General features: G+C 32.9%; 1 protein-coding gene across 1 annotated transcript in view; it reads right to left on the bottom strand.

Annotated features, from left to right (window-relative positions):
• Nucleotides 1-20497, bottom strand: part of LOC140444329 (synaptogenesis protein syg-2-like) — a 520904-nt gene that overhangs the window by 32434 nt on the left and 467973 nt on the right. The window lies entirely within an intron of this gene.

Here is a 20497-nt window from a genome sequence, read left to right as displayed (position 1 = left end):
TCCGTTTTATAATAAAATAATATTTTACTCACAGACGTGAATTTTTTTTTTTTTTAAGAAGTACATAAAAAGTATTTTAAAAGTCAGATACAAAATATTTTATACGGGGGACATTACTAACTTTTACACAAGGTTATGGATCCATATAAGTGACTTTCTTAACATAAAATTACTTTATCGGAATTTCTACTATTTGTACTACCACTACTTCTAAAGTTAAATATTAATATTGTTCTGAAGCTACTTTCTTGTGTCACAATGCATTTTACTATTTTTTTTTGGGAATGAACCACAGTTTTACTTTTAATTAAGTTTATTTTGGCATTCCAATTTCCACTTCGGAAATCGTTCTCAAAATACAAATTACTAATAAATTAAACAAATTTTGTTTTTGTTACTTGGTAAAAAAAATATTTTATTCAGTAATTTATTTTTATCTAAATCATTAATATTGACAATTCAGACATTATATTAAACATTTTCAAATAGATGACATTAAAATGATATTGTGAATATTTTGTATATTCTATCTTGTCTTGAATTATTATTATCTATCATAAGAATTTCTTAAACACACTTAATGATATGAGTTAAATACTATGTTTATATGGGAATAAGTCACAATTGATTGTAATGACAGATACATTTTACCCAGAAATTTGAAGTTTCGATTTCTACTCCGCTAATCGGTTTTTAAAAAAAAAAATAATAAATAATTTTGCTAACAAATGGTATACAGATTGAACCAATTTAAAACGGAACATACAATTTAATATATGTCTGTTTGAACTGCATTTGAAATAGTGGACCAATATAAAACTTGGACAAAAATAAATACATACCTGGTGATAGACATTGTATAAAATATCGTTCAACTATCTGTCTCCTTTAAAGGAAAGAAGAGCTTGCCTAATAGTCGGAGAGATAGAGCCGAAATTTTGAACTGATCAGTAATATGACATTTCTCTATTGGAATATATTCATTGTAACTGGGTTAAGACTTTGCCTTACAGGCGGACGTCCCTCGTGGTAGAGGGGGTGGCTATACAGGGATGAAGTTGAAATTTTTTTCGGAAAAATTAACGATCGATAATATGGCTGAAAATTTGCCCAGAGTAAGATCTTGGTATAACTAGACGAAATCCCAAAGGGCGGACGCGAGAGTGGATACATAAGGGGTGGCGGACAGGGGTGAAGTTGCAATTTTTTGGGGAAAAATTAACGATAAGTAATATGTCCGCCATTTTCATGGCTTATTATTTAGCCCCTAAAAACTCTAAATCCAAAAGGGCGGACAGCTGGGTTGGTACAGAGAGCCACAAAACGGGGTCAAATGTACCACTTGCCTGCGCATTTTAGGTCTCGGTAACAATTTTCAAACTGATTTTATTATGATATTTTTATACCGATTGATAAGAAAAAAAAATTTAGAAAAACTTCGTCATTTTTCTCACTCTCATTGATGTTATCACATTCATCATCTTCGTCACTTTCACTTTCAATAATATCACATTCATTATCTCCTTCATTTTCAATCACTACTTCTCGAACTGATTCTGGCATCTGAGGTCCACTAAACCATTTGAATTTATATGTTTCATCTTCAAACTCCCAACCATGTTCTTCAACAATCAATTCTGTTGGTACTTTTTTATGAGCATTTGTCCAAATATTTGAAATATAATGAGCTCGCAGTAGATGTTGTTGTAATTCATCTTGACATGGTGGTAAGCTTGAAGCATCGAAATTTTTTAGTTTTTTTTTAAGGCTCGTTCACATCATGCAACTTATACTGCCGGTTAAATAGTAAAAATCTGACATCGTTTACTTTTCTTTTTGGAATTGTTCTCGTCAGTCCTGTTCCATATAAGTGACTAAGGTTTCAAAAACTTCATTACAATCGAAGTCAGTTTCACCAAGTTGAATAAAAGCATCATGATACTTATTACATTTAGCGCATGCGTCTAGAATTACTGATCTAAATGAACGCGCATCATTATTATTTTAATATTTTAAAATAATAATGATGCAAAATTAATGTCCAAACAGCATTTGTAAAATTATAATTAACTAATGAAAAAAAATTCAATCAATTTGAAAGTTAAAAAAAAAATATTGAAAATATCTACAAAGTAAATTTCAAAGCTTAAAAAATTGATAATTCCACTATTAAATTGATTTTTATTAATAATTATTTGTAAAATGTTAAAGGAATTCTACAAATTGAATTTTACCTATTGATAAATAGAAATAATATATTTTGTATTTGATTATTAATGTACTAATAAATCAAATTTTTCTTATATCTGAACAATCATTATTTATGCAATATAAATTTAAAAACCTGTTTATTGTAATAAAAAATAAGTAAAATTACTATTTGTTATATCAAAAATATTTAATAGTTAACATTATAAATTCGGCTCTATCTCTTGGACTATAAGGAAGCGATAAGTGGTTTGACAGCATAATAACTGCTTGTTTAGTATAGTTTTTTCAGTGATTCTAGGCAACCTATTTGGGGTGGAGTTTTGACTTGTTCTTGAATGAGTTCCGAATCCAGTAGCCCGCTGAAGTATTGGATTTTTATAATATAATTATTTGACAACCTTTTGTTGGCCAACCACCTAGAGCGGAGTTGAGCCGAAATACATTGATTTCGTATGTTCCGTTTTAAATTCGTTCAATCTGTATAACCGCCAAGATTGTCTTACCACACCCTTTGAGTGAAGGGAAAACATCGATTTACCAAGAATGTGTATGCCGCGCTGTTGAAAAAAAAATGTTTCAAACAAGAAATATAGCCGAGATAATTTTAATCAAAAGTGTTTGCACTTTTTATATAATGTTATATAATAAACCGTTCTCGTAGAACAACGCTCGAGAAGATCAGCGATATTTTTTTCGCTGATTAGCATGAGGTTTTTCTCGGATTCATTTTCAGATCATGATTTCAGATGCATGATTTGAGAGATTTTCAATTTCTGCTTAAAAAATTTTTTTTTGTGTTAAAAAACGTCTCGACAATGCGTGATTATAAGGATATATAAAGCGATATGTCTCTATAGGACCAACAGACCGAGGTCACCAGTAATGTGTAAATTTTTGGTAAAAAAAAAGCTTGGTCAAAAGCAGAAACTGTAAGCAATGGGATCTCCGGATTTTGCGTCATCGGTATTGTACTATTTAACTCTCATATCATTTAAGTATTCCCCAACTAGGCCCTTCTGCTCAGGCATCTACTACAAACATTTTTTATGAACCTGGACCATTAAATATCCCTTTAATTGACTCACCACAATCGGATAGACCCGAGACTTGCATTGAACTGATAGTTTCAACCCAAATGATGACGTTACATCGGAAAAAATATTGGAAAACATTTCTCCAGTACCTAACCTCTCTTTCGTCAAAGTGGTTTGCAAAAGGTCAAGAAATTTAGCTTTGGCCCAAAAAGATCTAAAGGAAAAAATTCAACAGAAATGCAAGAAGATAAAACAAGCAAACAGTAAGCAAACAAGAAAGAAGTCACAAACTAAATCCAAAACAGCGAAACTAGAAATGTCTGATACATCAGATGGGAAAAGTGAACTAGAACTGGATAATGATGATGTCGATGAAGATGAAGAAGACGATTAGGAATACTGTATTGGATGTGGTGACGAATATAAATATACTAAAAAAGTTGTTGACTGGATAAAGTGTGCTCGGTGGCAGATTTGGTAACACATAGACTGTACGAAATATGGAAAGAATTATATGTCTGTAAACTTCTTACTTCTCTCTCTTGTCGTTTCCTCATTGCTGAGGATCGTGATTTCCTACAATGCGGGCTGTCTATTCTCTCCATCTCTTGCGATTTTGGGCTGCTCTTATGGACTCGGAAAACGTCTCTCCAGTGGCTTTCTGTACTTGATCTGACCATCGGATAGGTGAGCGTCCTCTGCCTCTACGTCCTTCTACGTTTCCGCACACAATTAGTCTTTCTAAGTTGTCATTGTCTCTTCTCGCAATGTGGCCAAAAAACTTTACAACATTTGCAAGACACTGAGAGGAGAGTCTGGTCTGAATGTTTAGCTCTTCGAGAATCGACTGATTGGATCTGTGCTCCGTCCACGAGACGCGTAGCATTCGTCTCCAGCACCACATTTCGAATGCGTCAATCCTTTTTCTATCCTCTGATTTTATTGTCCATGTTTCGGCACTGAAGATTGAAAAAATGAGTGTCCGTACCAGTCTCATTTTGAGTTTTTTGGATAAAAAGCGGTCCTTCCATATTTTTGACAGTCGACTCATCGCGTTCTTGGCCATCCCTATTCTTCTGCGAATTTCCGTATGGGAGGAGGCTGCATTCCTTAAGGAAGATCCTAGATACGTGAACTCGTCTACTTTCTCGAATTGATTTAGGGCGCCTGTTGTTTGGAGGATATTCGCGTGGTCCACAATCATGATTTTTGTTTTCTGATTATTAATCTTGAGCCCACACTTGTTGCTTTCGGTTTCTACTCTCTTTATCAGTCTCGACATCTCCTCTTCAGATGTTGCTATCAGTGTTGTATCGTCTGCGAATCTTAAGTTTAAGATCTTTTTTCCTGCAATGGAGATGCCGCCTCTCCATCCATCGAGTGCGTTCCTCATAATGTATTCTCCATATAAATTGAACAGGTCTGGAGATAGTATGCACCCTTGTCGTACACCTCTGCTGGTTTTGAAGGTATCAGATTGCTGGTTTTCAATTCTTATTTTAACTGAGTTATCTTCGTATAAGTTTTTAATTAATATTGCCAAATGATCTGGAACTCCCATCTCATGAAGAACTGTCCAGAGAACTTCCCACTTCACACAATCAAATGCCTTTTGGTAGTCTAGAAAACAGATTATTATTGGAATTTTAAATTCGCGGGCCTTTTCTATGAGCTGCCGCATATTAAGGATTTGCTCTCTCGTACCCTTCCCTTTGACAAAGCCTGCTTATTCTTGGGGAATTTGTTTGTCTAAGTATTGTTGCAAACGGCGTTTAATGATTCTTAGTAATATTTTGCTTAGATGGGAAATCAGTGAGATGGTACGATAATTACTACACTTTGTAGTTGTTCCTTTTTTATGGATTGGTATGCACAATGATGTGCGCCATTCTCTGGGCCACTTTCCGCATCTCCAAATTTTATTACAAAGTTTCCACATTACCTTTGTCTCCCATGTTCTAAATGAGCTCTCCCGTGATATCATCGCAGCCAGGGGATTTATTTTTCTTGAGGTGAGTTACAGCTTCTTCAATCTCGGACAGCAGAATTTCAGGTTCAGGGTTGTATGCGATGTTTTCGAGGGCTGAAGTGTGGCCTAGATTTACGTGTTCTTCCCTGTAGAGCTCTGAACAATGTTTTTTCATGTTTCCAACACTCTGTCGATATCACTTATGATAATACCATGTTTGTCCTCTATTGCATAGTTCTTGGGTTTAAATTCTCTCGCAAGAATTTTCACTTTCCGGAAAAGGTCTTTGGTTTCATTTCGATATCCGTGATTTTTTATTTCTTGGTAGATTTCAGAGATGTATTCTTGTTTGTCTTTTCGGCATCTTCGTTGAATATCTCTGGAGAGAGCTTTATATGTCTGTTGATCACAGGGGCCAACTTTAAGTTGCTTTCTTTGTTCAATCACTTTCCACGTGTTTCTGCTGATCCACGGTTTAATGCTATTATTTATAGATGGTTGGCTACATTGGTTCACTGTTTTTATTTTATATATACGGCATCCATTTACTTACAATTTGTTTACAAAGTTACGTCTTAAAACAATAAATTATTAAAATAACAATCACAAGTTTTACAAAGTTACACCTTAACAACAATAAATTATTAAAATAACAAACACCTCAGAATAATACAAACATATAAAAATAATACAGATGTACAACAAACTTATTGTAAGATACTTTTTAGTTGTTTTTTAAACAAACTAATTTTTGAGTCAAAAATATCCATTTGTCTTGGTAGGCTATTAGCACTCCGGACCAATCGTGTAGTTGGTTCATTGATACCATAATTAGTGTGGTGAAATGGCACTGAAAAGATTTCTGATTGTCTGTTGCTTCTACTAGGAACTTTAAGACTAACAAGCGATAAGAGTTGAGGACAATCTATAAAATGTTGTTACGATGGTTTCTTTAATATCTGTCCAGGCTTCATCCACACTTTGTTCTTCCTGATTGTTCTCTATTCTGGTTAGTGCTGGTTCAATTCTCTCTTTAAAGGTAGCTAATTCGGGGTCCGTTAGCCTAAAAGAACGGGGAGAAGCTTTGCGTATGTTCTTGAAACGTATTCGAAACGAATTCTGTAATCAGCCATCAAGAGCTGGTGATCGCTTCCGCATTCTGCTCCTGGAAATGTTTTTGCGTTGGTAATTGAAGACTTCCATCTCGAACTGATCAGAATAAAGTCTATTTGATTTCTTGTTCTATCTCCAGGTGATTTTCAGGTATAGAGTCTACGCGGATGATGCTTGAAATGCGTGTTCATTACAGAAAATTTCCTTTGGTTGCAGAATTCTAATAGTCGGTCTCCTCGCTCATTCCTATCTCCTAGACCATATGGCCCTACAATCATCTTCATGTGGTCATCTAGATTCGTTCTTCCAAGTTTGGCATTAAAGTCGCCTAGAATCACCACTATGTCTTTGTTTGGTATTTCATCAAGTACACCTTCGAGAGCCATATAAAAGTCTTCTAGTGTTGCTTGTTCTGCCGTGGCTGTCGGGGCATATATTTGTATGATGTGAAGGATGGATGTTGAGCACTTTAGTCTCAGATGTATAATTCTGTCATTAACTGCATCATATCCATTCACGTAGTTCTGGAATGTGGGTGGAACAGAATAGTAAGTAGTTAGTTAATAGTAAGAAGAATAAACTTCTTACTTAAAAACAAAAAAATATCATGCCGTTCATACTGTTGACTTACTATCTCACCCATATATTACGCATTAATTAATCCACAGTAGCCACAGTAGTATGGGTAAGATGGTGAATCCTAAAATATTTTTGTTGTGTAATATAATTTTTTAGGAACCAAATATTGTTTCATTTTTAAGACTCAGTTACACTATATTAACAGACGATGTCATTGCATGTTCAGGTTTCTTAATAAATGTGATTATAAAAAAAAATCGTTATTTAGAATTTTTCTCAGCATCTCTCCCTAATTTATCCTATAGCAATAACCATTATACAATAATAGTTACTCCAATTACTTTATTAGTAATTAGCAATTATACTCCAAGAGGTAAATTTATGTGAGTCAGTAAAGTTAGGAGATAATCTTCAGTCAACAATTAAATCCTAAACCTAAAAGTAATGGTAATTAATTTAGCAAAAAATTTAAATATGATTTTGACAAGAAGGAAGGTTTTTCGTTAATTACTCCTATCCAGACGTTTATGCTAAACCCATCCTGATGCGTAATTTCTTGAAAAACGTGGAGATTGTCTTCTTCTTTAAGTGCCGTCTCCCGATCGGAGGTCAGATATCATCATCACTATCTTTACTCTATCTACTGCTGCTCTGAAGAGTTCTATAAATTCTTCAACCATGACACTCTCCTTCTTCCTATACTCCTTCCTCCTCTTATCTTTTACTGTATTATCAGCCTTAGCAGTTCATATCGCTGTCCCCTTATTACGTGTTCCAGATATTGTAACTTTCTTATTTTTATTGTGTTTATTATTTCGCATTCTTTGCCAATTTCTCGCAATACTTCCGTGTTAGTTTTCTTCTGTGTCCATGCTATTCTAAGCATCCTCCTGTAACACCACATTTCAAAGGACTGTAACTTATATTGGAGATTGTCTCCAACATACAAATTATATTGTGCATTATGCACATTAAAAACTTCATTTTTTGTGGATGTTTTTTTGTCGAAAACAAAATATACCTGAAAAAAATTGTTATTTTGATTTTTCTGATTTTGTAACCATCTATTGAATTCTTCATGAGCAGGAAACTCTTTTTGTCGCAGTACTACTTGGTAAAAAAAAATTAAATTTTTGGTTGTGTAAGATGTTTCCTATAGAAGATTTTAAAATTGTGGGATACATGGCAAATAGTCTTCGAACGCTGAACATTTTCATGTGCTGTTGTTACATAATCATGTTGTCCTCTTTCACTATTTTTTGGGACGATTGAATGAGTGGAATCACGATTAGAGAAGTTTTCAGGGTATCTGTGCTGCTGGAGCGTTACTCTCATGCCGCCAAAAACTAAAGCATATCAGCGTATTTCTTATTAGTAAAAACTATTTTTGTTGAATTAAAATTGTTATATTTGAATGTCACAAAGTAGCAAACTAAAAGATAAACTTCGCGAACTGATCACAATTTGACACTGAAAAACGTAAGTTATACTTATGTTGACAGGTCAAAGCCAACTGGTGCAAAAAATATTAATTTAACTTTCATGACTAAAAAATGAAAAAAATTTCAAATCAATTTTTCAAACAGTGTATTCTATGGACATAAAGTAAGAGTACCTTTTAGTACTAGAATACCTGAAAAGTTAATAATCTAGTATAATGGATGCTTAAAAGTTAAAGAAAATAAAATTATCCATTAAAATAACCGTTGACCTACCCAAAACGGACGCCTAGGACCGGTACTAGAAATTCGAAATTAATGGAATCAATTCAAATCTAGATGATAAATAGGCGTACCAGTTTTAGTGTTTCTAACTAAAACGGTTCTGAACGTATTAAAAAAAAACTATAATTGGTTTCAAATGAGTGTAGAGTAATAAATCATGAAGTGTCATTAAATTTGCCTGAATTTCGGTGTCGTCATGGGCGTAGGCAAATGGACGGATGTCAACTTCGTCGTCAAAAATTGATGTACCTCAAAATATCATATTTTGGATATTTTGTGATAATCAATTTTATTTAATTTTTCGATTAACTTATTCTTCAAACTCGTATTCCATTATATGGTCATTAAAGCTAATTACATTTTTATTTATAAAAACAAATTCACTTCCTTACTGAACGAATAAAAGCATTAGAAGAAACTGATAAGGGTATGACGCACCTCCTAATATTACTAAGAACTAAAATAAATCAACATGAAGACTAATAACGCGTAATGAGGTTTTACTTACACTTTCATTATAATCCCTCTTTTATTTTATTATTATCATTCGACATTCGACATTCGAGTTAGTAATTGTTACTACACCAATTAAACGTACAGTAATATTGTGATATAGAAATAGTGAAAAAGTTATAAAATGGCGACATTTACTCCAAAGAAAAGAGGTGTAAAAAATTCTCCGCTATCTGTTAGTGAAAAAGTTATAATTTTAAATGTATATGATTGCATAAAACACGATCACCCTAGTTTGTCTGTGCAAGAAAGTGTTGAGCGATGTGCCCGAATGACTGGAATTGGACAGTCCACGATTTTCAAATTATTGCGAGAAAGAAAGATATCAGGCCAGTTAAGTCCATGCAAGAGAAAATCAGGAAGACCAATAAAAATCTTAGGTGAAGACACCAAACGTGACATTCGAAGAAAAGTTCATTCGTTTTATTTTAAAAAGGAAATACCCACCCTTGACAAAATACTAATGGAGATAAGCCAAGATAACGATATTCCTTTGATATCCAGAAAACTTTTATGGAAAACTTTAAAAAGTATGATTTTTTCCTGGGAAAAGCACAATCAAAAGGCACTATTACTGGAAAGTGATGAAATCATTTGCTGGAGACGAAAATATTTAAGAACTATAAAACAGTACCGCAGAGAGCACAAGAAAATTTTTTATCTTGATGAGACGTGGATAAACGAAGGTTATATAGTCCAAAAAATGTGGCAAGATAAAAATGTAACAAGTGCTCGCCAAGCTTTCATAGAAGGCCTTTCGACGGGTATTAAAGTGCCTTCGGGAAAAGGGAAGAGGCTTATAATTGCTCACATTGGAAGCGAAGAAGGATTTTTAAAAGAAGGTTTGTTAAGCTTTGAGTCGTGTCGGACGGGAGATTATCATGAGGACATGAATTCGGATGTCTTCGAAGACTACTTCGGGGAAATGTTAAAATTTCTTCCAGCTGATTCGGTCGTGGTTATGGATAATGCAAGCTACCATTCAAGGCGCATAGAGAAGGTACCAACTTCAGCTTGGAGAAAGCAAGAAATTATTAACTGGCTGTCAAATAAAGGTATTCAGTTTGAGATGAATTCAATAAAGAAGGAACTACTAGCCGTAGTAAAACAACATAAATCTCGCTTCATAAAATATGCCGTAGAAGATGTAGCAGAAAAGTATAAAGTAACTGTGCTACGCCTACCGCCATATCATTGCGAATTAAATCCCATAGAACTTATATGGGCACAAGTTAAAGGATATGTTGCAAGGCACAATACCACATTTAAAATGAAAGATGTCAAGGTATTGTTTGATCAAGCCATTATGGAAATCACATCAGAAAACTGGCAAAAAGCAATCCAGCATGTTTTAAAAGAGGAAGATAAAATGTGGGAACTGGACAACTTGGTCGATCAGGTGGTTGACCCTATAATTATAACACCAGGGGATGATGACAGTTCTTCGGATGAAGACTATAGTGATGTAGAATTGTAATAACGTATCCAGTAAAGTTTTTGTAGTTTTTGTGAATAAATTGATTTAAACTCCCCACAAGTGTTTCAATATGTAAAGTTCATTCGTGTGTGTTTGTGAGTATTTCCCGATTTCGGTTCGTATATATTTTATTGTTACATTTTATATTTTTTTAATAACACTGTTCTGCTGTATTACATTTTTATTTCCTTTAATATGATTTTTAAGAATGCATATTCTTTTGTCAATTAACCCACTAGCGCGCCTCTGGCTCAGTGTTTATCTGTCGATAACAATGGACTAATCCCTTAAAACAGGGTGATACCTATCTGCTCTTTATGAAACGACAGAATTTTGCAATGCGGACGGAATTTATTGACGGATTATTGACGGAATACCCTGTAGCGCTTTTGAATACTTCATGAGATTTTATTACTCTACACTCATTAGAAATAGATTATAATTACAAGGCGCCATCTTCAAAGAGCTCTAGCTCCCTTAGGAAGCTTCGGACTAGGTTAATAGGATTAAATAATCTTACTATTATCTAAGGAATCTATAGTCTACGTTTGTTAGCAGAGTTTCTGGACACTCTGTATGAGCGCCTTTTTCCTCTTTTTTTAATCGCCTTTAAATCCGAGATCTGGTTATAATACACTAAACAATTTTGTTATAAATTTTGGTAATAGATTTTGATTTTCCTTGTATATATTGGACATATTCTAGACTTTATTCAATCTTCTTATAATAATTGTTAATTTTCTCGTACCATTAATTACTTTTTAATAATCATATTAAAAATTTAAATACTTCAAAAGCGTAATTATTTGATACCTCTTTAAAAGCCTTTAAGATACGTTATCCTGTTTGTATTGCGTTCACTTTGTACAAAAACGCATAACTTATTAAAGCAGCGCCATGCCGTTGTTTTAAATCATGTCGAAATTATTGCTCCGGATATGATATAGGGAACATAAGTTCCTGAGTTATGTTAAGAATTTGCAGTATTTATAGTCGAGGGAAGCAAAAATATAAAGGTAAGCGAAAGGTGCGATTAATAAATTTATTCATGTTAATGTAAAAACGAAGGCAATGTAATGAGCGCAGCGAGTGTTCTGTTTTAATAAACCTCTTTATTAGACCCGTAATTATTCTGTTATACTTGTGCGTGTTAATGAATCTTCTATAAAGAGGTAAAATGTATTTTCTTTTATTTTTTATTTGGATTACTCATATGATATAAAGAAAGAAACAATTTATAAAACAACTTGAGGAAGTAGTAGACAAGGGAACGCATAATCAGGAATTAATTATTACCTGAAATTTAAATAGAAAACATAATGACAGAATAATTGGAAAAATTCTAAAACGTTGATACAATAAATACGATTACAACCGTAGAAGAAAGAGAGAGAAATTTCTTTCTCCTGATGCCGACCAGAATGTAGATTCTTCGACTTTTTAAATTATTTTTCCGTCGACCGTCCATTTATGATCAATTTTAACGCCCTCAAAATCATTGATTAATGACCCCTATTAATGAATGATTTTCTCTTAATAAACGATTTTATTATAGGCAACACAACATACTCGTACATTGCTTGCATAAACTGCTCATTAATTTAACGCTCTGTGATTGGCAGTGACCTCTGGTGTAAGCAACATATACCTAAATTTATATTCCCACTAAAAAATTAATTTAAAATGAAGTAGCCGCTGTTAGTACTATCTGTCATTAGTGTCATTGTATGTCATTATTTACTTTATTGTTTAAAATTTTGTGTATTTGAAAAATCAAAGGATGGATATTGACGAAGAGTTTAATTTAACTCCACCAGAATTTCTTCTTCTATCACAGAATTTACAGAGGCCCAAGAAGACTTAAATATAAATTTGTCAAAATGCTATACAGCAGATAATCATTTATCAATATCTTCCTTTAATTTCAGTAATTGCACCATTTACTATAATAAAACTACCACTAAGGAAACTTTGAATAAAGTCAATGAAAGCTGAAAAATTTGTTGTTTATCGTTAAGTAAATAAATATTTAAACTAAGATATCTTTATTTCTGAAAAGTACGGCCGACGGAAGAGTTTTGTAATGAACTCGTGAATTAAAATGGCGATTAACAATCTCGAACATTAACGCACTCGCTTTGCTCACGCGTTAAAATATCTCAATTGTTAATCGCCCTTATTAATACACTTGTTGGTTAAATAACTATAAACTGTTTGTCCTTGTTAAGTGTAGTGTTATGTTCAACTTTATGTTTAATTTTATGTGTACGACATTCTGTAACTGTTGGATAGCCTAAAATTGGCGAAATGCCCCTGAAGATGCTCTAAGGAGCGAAAGTACTTGGGCAACATTTAATTAATAAAACTGTGCTCGATATCTGATTTTATTTTTCAAAGTTCATTTATTCGAGCATTTAACCTGATATCAAAATAAATATCTTTCAAAAACGATTTCCGAAGTGGAAATTGAAACGTCAATAAACGTACTTTAATCTTAAGTTGTGGCTTATTCTCATTTAAATAGTAATTACTCTAACATGACATAAGAAAATAGCTTTAAAACAATATTAAAATATTTTCAACTTTAATTTGTTTTTTAGCCTTGATTTTATCATCCAAATATCTAAAGTTATTTAACTTGTTATAGTCTCATCCATTTCTTAGGGTTCTTTTACCATAGTTGCGTTTTGAACCGAGTAAAAACCGACAGTTTTTATGTCCTATATGACCTGTGCCAATTTTTAGAAGTATCTCGATTAACATTATCACTTTTTTATCTATATGGAATAATTATTCTATAAATTTTGCTTTTAGCTCAGTTAAATATAATGGCTACTTGGTTTTCCAAAAAAAATTTTTATGACATTCATGATATTTATAAATTTATTTTGACAATTCCATTTCATAAAGGTAAGAAGGTCATTCACATGGACGTATAAACACAGATGGACTCAGTTATTTACATAAAAATGTGAAGCCAAAATTATTTGACTAGGTCACATTCTCAGCACCTTCAAATGTTGTCACATTTTTTTATTAAAATATCTTATTCACGTATCGCTGAAAATATTACTATATTTATTTTATACTCTACAGGTGCTATCAAACCAAAATAATAATTTATTACTTATATTAATATATTTAATTGAAATTAATCATTCATATCATTTAATAATAGCGTATTATCTATCAATTATTTTATATGTAGAAGCACTGAAACCTATTTATTAATGGCAACAGTGTTTACATTTCTCTGTCTTATGGCTCTACGTCAAACTTCAAATGCTGTTCCATGTCATATCCATGTTTGTTTACTTTTTACCCAAGATGAGGAAAAGTTGTTTTTCGATATTTTGGCTGTATTTTAAGTGATATTTGTAAATAGTGAAATAAACAAATTATAATAATGGTGCTACAGTTTTGCATTTGCAAAAAAAACGAAATATCTACATCCCAATGTCTCATTTAATTTGTAAGTACTGTTTGTTTACATTATTTAAGATGAGGAACTGAGGAAGCCTGTGTGTTTACATTTTAAAATATGTCTTTCATAGGCGTACCATTGGGTTTATTCATATTAATTAATGTATTGAACAAGATATTAGTTCATGAAATTAGTATAGACATTTTTAAATTGTAAGTAGACATCATCTGATTAAAAAGATCTGTTTAGTAGCTTTTTAATTTATTATTTCTCATGAATTAACAATGAATTATTGAAATGAATAAAACTCATTTATTTTTCTATGTAGGTTTCCAAATAATATTGATTAATGATGAAACTTACTCTAAACTTCAACAGAGAAAACAGTATAAAAAACCTTTTAAAAGCATCCTTTTTGGTTATTTAATCTTGTAAGGAAGCTAAAAAATATTTCAGATTTTTTAATAAAACTATAAATATCTACAACAGACTAGTTAAAAACCTTATGAATATTTTGATTAATAAAACCATACAAAATGTCCCAAAATCAATCTATGAGCATTTTGGTAACCATATGTATAATGAAGATGCAATCGATGGTCACTCTATGCAACTTTTAAAATTGGTTCTTGAGAAATATTTTAAAATTGGAATTCATCATGAAACGAGGACTACTTTAGATGCTAACACCGTGCGCCTAAGATGCGTTCTTACTAAGACTGTTTTATTTCGCAATCAATAAAAATTTATTTCTATACCAACGTCTTCTATTATGTCTATTTACTATTTTTACTTTAATATTTCTGTTCGGTAAATAGCTTTCCAATAATTTATACATTTTCACGCCTACTTTTTAATAAGTAGGTATATTTGCAAATAATTTATGTCAAATGCCAGCAAGAGCTTTGGAATGATCAATAAATAATTTTGTAGCAGAAACCCTTACTACGTGGAATCTATTGATATTGTATTAAAACAAATTTGTCACAATTTAAAAAAATATGTTTTAACACATTATCAATAAATATAGGTATGTACTTAAATTTGACAAATGTATATTTTTTAATTGTTTTTTTTATCGTAGGATTATTTGATACCTATTAAAAAATTAACTTGAGTTCAACTATATTTTATTGTATTAATTTTAAAGCAAATAAAATTGTATTTTATTTTTTCTATAAAAACGTGTTTTTATACATTATTACTACTTCCAATTATTAACGTCTGAATAATTATCCCCGCGAGTAAAAATTCAAGCACGCTTATGCTCATTGAGGAAGTATCACAGTCTATCGATACCCGTTTTACTCCCCTTTACCCTCTTGTCCAGGAATATCAAAGCTTCAAAACAGTGTGTGTTTAAGGTATCTTATTGCTGGGTCCATCTATGTTTATACGTCCATGGTCATTCAGCGAAATTTAGTAGTGACTAAAATACCAACACTACTTATTTTTAACTAATTTCAAAGTCAACCTATTTTGCTGTTTTTGGTTGACTTTAGACATATCAAGGAATAATAGCCGATATTTAAATTTTTTCTACAAAGTAATAAAAAACCATTTGTCCATTTATAACACTATGTTGCAAAGAATAAAGTGTGAATTCCTGCAATGAACCATTTTATCGGACTCATAATTATTTGCTAACCGCTGTGAGTGTATGAGTTTTCCATGAAAATTGAAATTTTATTCAGTGGGTTTTGTGTTTAACTACTGAGTATGAATGCAGTAAGATCAAAGGCGGTTGTAATTTAAAATTTCCCAGTTAAATATATTTTGTATGCAAAGAAAATTTTTCCTAGTATTTATTTTTCGCTCTTTACATTTCAATTTTTTCATCACGATTCTGCTAGCATGTCTTTTGTACATTAAGGTCAATTCGATTTGTGAATAATATTAGGATTTACTATGCTTGAATCCTAGTTGGCGTTTAAAGAGGCTTTTAGATTTGACGTTTTGTAATTTACACTAATTTTAGTATATCTCTTTAAATATTTTTTCTTTAATTAAGTCAATCGCTATTGATTATAGATAACCAGTCTCCAATTTGACTTTATGACTATTATAACCAGAGAAATTTCTTTTATCCTTTCAAACAGATAGAGAACTATGGTTTACAAGGCGTCAGGCTGATAGGGTCACCAATCAGAATAAATGAGAGAGAAGTCGAAACCGTATGCAGACATCTAAAGAATGGCAAATCACCTGGCCCCGGAAATGTAGCTCCGGAACTCATTAAACATGGACCCAAAATACTAATTCAACGACTACGACAACTTTTCCAGGAATGCATAAATAAACATGAAATACCTGAGGAATGGAAAGAATCGCATATGAGCACCATCCATAAAAAGGGAGATAAATCGAAACCTGAAAACTATAGAGGAATTGCAGTTACTAGTAGTATTAGCAGAATATATGGGAAAATAATAAAAAATCGAATAGAAGAAGAATACCAAGATATGGAAGCCGAAGAACAGGCTGGTTTTCGTGCAGGTCGATCTACAATAGACCATGTCTTCTCTATTACTCAGATAATTGAAAAGAAAGTTGCTCGTGGCCAAGAAGTCCATCTGACGTTCGTAGACCTTAGGAAAGCATATGATAGTATCCCGCTTGATAAATTATGGGAGGCACTGGGGAAAACAAATATAAATATAGAATTGATTGAAGCAGTAAAAACGTTGTACTACCAACAAACAACAAGAATTAAAACAGGAGATCTGATAACACCGGGATTCAAAGTGACTAAAGGACTAAGACAAGGATGCTGTATATCCCCAACATTATTCAAAATATACCTCGAAGCAGCACTCAACAAATGGAAGAAAAAATGTACGAATATGGGCACACCACTAATAGACTTAACTTTGTACACTCTGTGCTTTGCAGATGACCAGGTCATCATCGCACAGGACTCTGAAGACCTTAGTTACATGATGCGAAAACTATTAGAAGAGTTTACAGAGTGGGGTTTGGAAGTGAATATGGAAAAAACTGAGTACATGAGTATCGGAGGAGATCAACATAACCTTCTCGTAGAGGAAAATCAAGAGATCAAACTATGTGATAACTACAAATACCTAGGAGTAAAAATCACTCAAGACGGAAAATTAGATGCAGCCATTAAGGAACGAAATACACAGGGAAGGAAAGGCATAGCCTTACTAAACAGCGTACTGTGGGATAAAACATCTCTAAAGACAACAAAAGAAGAATATACAACACCATAATAAAAAGTATCACAACATATGGATGCGAAGTGTGGCCCCTAAAAGACAGATCAGAGAAAATGCTTAGAGCAACAGAAATGGACTTCTGGCGCCGCTCGGCGGGAATCTCCAGACGCGACAGAATAACAAACGAGAGAGTCCGAGAAATCATGGGGGTTACACATAATATTGTTGATGACATCAAAACGACACAACTCAGATGGTAAGGACACGTAAGGAGAATGCCGGAAAATAGAATACCAAGACAAATTCTTGAATGGCAACCAAGAGGTAGGCGAAGACCAGGAAGGCCTAGAAGAAGTTGGAGAGAAGGAGTTGATACAGAAATCAGAGAAAGAGAACTGGAAGACGATCTATGGAACGATAGAATGAGATGGAGATTGGAAATCGGAAGACGTCGAAGAACGTTGTAAACCGAAATTATATATATATATATATATATATATATATATATATATATATATAGAAATTTCTTTTATAAAGGCTAAAATAAAATGGGAAATTATTTATTATCAGGAAAAAGCAGGAATAATAGTGTACATCGAATTGTTTAAAAAAAACTAGTACGAGCTAGAGAATTTCAATACATAACGAAATTTCCCACAGTAGATAGGTTGGCTGGTTTAACTGGAAGCAAATGCGCGGGATACTCTGTAACCGAAAAATCAGGAAAGGGCTGAAAGTAAAGATATAAAAGAGTGAGGTGAGACGTGCGTTGGTGTACAGTGGTAAAATCTGGTCTGTAAAGAGGCTTCAGGAAGAGTTAGCTGAACTGAAAATGGATGTTAAGTAAAACTAGAAGGGACATGATCAGGAAGGACTTAATTTAAAAAAGAGCTGAGGTAACTGCAGTCTCAAAAATGATTTAAGAACAAAGACAGCAATCGTTTGGTGATCTCAGATGTAGAAATGCACTGAGCTATTGATGGAAAGGGAGGAGAACAAAGAAGAAGATGAAAGGACTAAACTATGCAAAGCTGAGGAAGAAAAAGGACGTTATATTCAGAGAACAATTTGATCATTCGAAGATAAGATGTAACGAAAATTCACAAATTTTAAAGTATTTGTTCATTAAACTGTTTTAGCTTTAAAGTAATTTCAATAACTTTATTAAAAAATAATTTATTTGAATCATTTTAATGGGTTCGCTAATATTTTTACCTTTAAAATGTACAAGTCATTATGAAAACCAGCTGGTTCCATTAAGGAAACGTTCCAGCATGTTATCTGCAGTTAATGTGAAAACTAGGGATGAAAGACTATTAAAAGTTCTATTTTTGGAAGACATCATTATCATCATCATCATCAATATACCTGAGTCCGTTGCAGAACGTAGGTATCCCTCAGCTCTTCCATCTGATTCTGTCTTATAAGGTTCAAGTCGTTAGTCCATCTGGATGGTAAGCGTTCTCAGCTCGGTAGTGCTTCTTGTTTTGCTCTCTGTGACGTTAATTTTTAGATAAACGAAACAATTGCTATTGGAGTCGGTTTAGGTTGTAGAGAATTCATTTAATTTTCATTTTAATATGTTTGTAGCATTTGTATTTTCTTTCGTATGTATTAAAAATCACCTATAGATTATCTCAAAGTGACTAGTCTGTACAGGGTAAATGCACAACATCGATGCCATACTTCTTTGCAAACTTGTATTAAAATAAACGCCACTTTTTACTACTTAGTCTAATCCATCTTTTGTGTTGAGGGTAGCTTAAGTACTAATGCCCACCAACGACCCTGCCTGGCTTCCTTTTGTCAGTGGTACTCAAACATAAATAATATTTGCTACAACATAATTGGGTTAAATTAAAATAAAATAGAAATTAAGAAATGCCTTTTATTTATGTCACACAAGCAGTGTGTTTTTAATTCTACAGTATGTGCTAGCGATAAAAACCATTTGTTTATAGATTTAAATAAAATCGAATAAAATAAAACTAAAATATAAAGAAACATTTTATTTATGTATTGTTCCGTTCAAAAGTTAATGGGGAAGAACTTTTAAAAACCGCACTGTATATGTTGGCAGTAACAAAACGTAGAAATATCCGAAAATAAAACTAATGAACAACTTATAGAACAAATAAAATAAGTCATTGTATTTAATTTCGTGTGTAAGTAATCGTAAATATATACTATTATATTTAGTTCCTTTTTCTGTCAATCGCTGTCACATTTAGTTTCTGCTTCACTATCATCATCATCATGTCATGATCATAATCTTCACTGTCATCACTATCTCCGTTATTTATATTTATAATAATTGATTCGATATCATCCAACAAATTGTCAATTTCCCACATTTTTTTTCTGTTGCTATTACGTGGTTTACGTAGTTTTTCCGTTTCTCTGGCGTAATGACCTGGTACGCTGCTGTATTTAAATTTCGCATTTCAGCTTTTTTAAAATTCGCGTTGTGTCCAGCTATATACCGTTTCACTTCACTCAAAATAATTCCGATGGAATTGAGTTCACAGTGATAGGGCGGGAGCCTAAGAATCTTCACATTGTGCATTTTGGCAATATCTTATATTATGTACCTGTCATATTTTGCTTTGAAGACCTTGACAACTTCAAGTAACTTGCATTTTAGGTAGCCTTCTTCAAAAAATAGGTCCTTTGACAGAAGCCATTCTTGAATATCTTTTTTTAGTGTTGAACTGTTGGAAATTTGTTCTGACTTATTTGTGATAGGAGGCATTGTCTATTACCACAACAGTTTTTTCTGGCAAATTTAGCATTAAGTTATTTTCGAACCAATCTTCGAAGGTCGGTCCATCCATTTCATCGTGGTAGTCCTGAATATTTTTCTTTGCCAAAAACATGAGCTCTGCTCCATCAACAGATCCTCTGGTAGATCCTGCGTGCAATAAAACGAACTGTGCACCACGAGCTGTTGGAGCTTTTAATCCTGTTGTCAGACCACGAACAAAAGCATCTCGATGAGATGTTTAATATATAATTATAATTAAAGGCACAACAGAGAAGATAAGCAGGGTGTTGAGAAAACACAAAATAGAGACTGTCTTCAACACCGACAGAAAAATCGCAAATATATTACCATCTGCCAAGACAAAGATTCCCCTAGAAAACCAAGGAGTATACAAAATTCCCTGTGGAGAATGCGATAGAGCCTATATTGGACAGACAAATAGAAGGATCCAAGTAAGACAAGAAGAACATCGCAATGCCATCGAACGAAAAGAAACGACGTCATCCCTAG

This window comes from Diabrotica undecimpunctata, chromosome 6, assembly GCF_040954645.1.
Source record: "Diabrotica undecimpunctata isolate CICGRU chromosome 6, icDiaUnde3, whole genome shotgun sequence".
NCBI lineage: Eukaryota > Metazoa > Arthropoda > Insecta > Coleoptera > Chrysomelidae > Diabrotica > Diabrotica undecimpunctata.
Note: the sequence above shows the minus strand (reverse complement) of the source record. Positions and strands in the feature narration are given on the sequence as shown.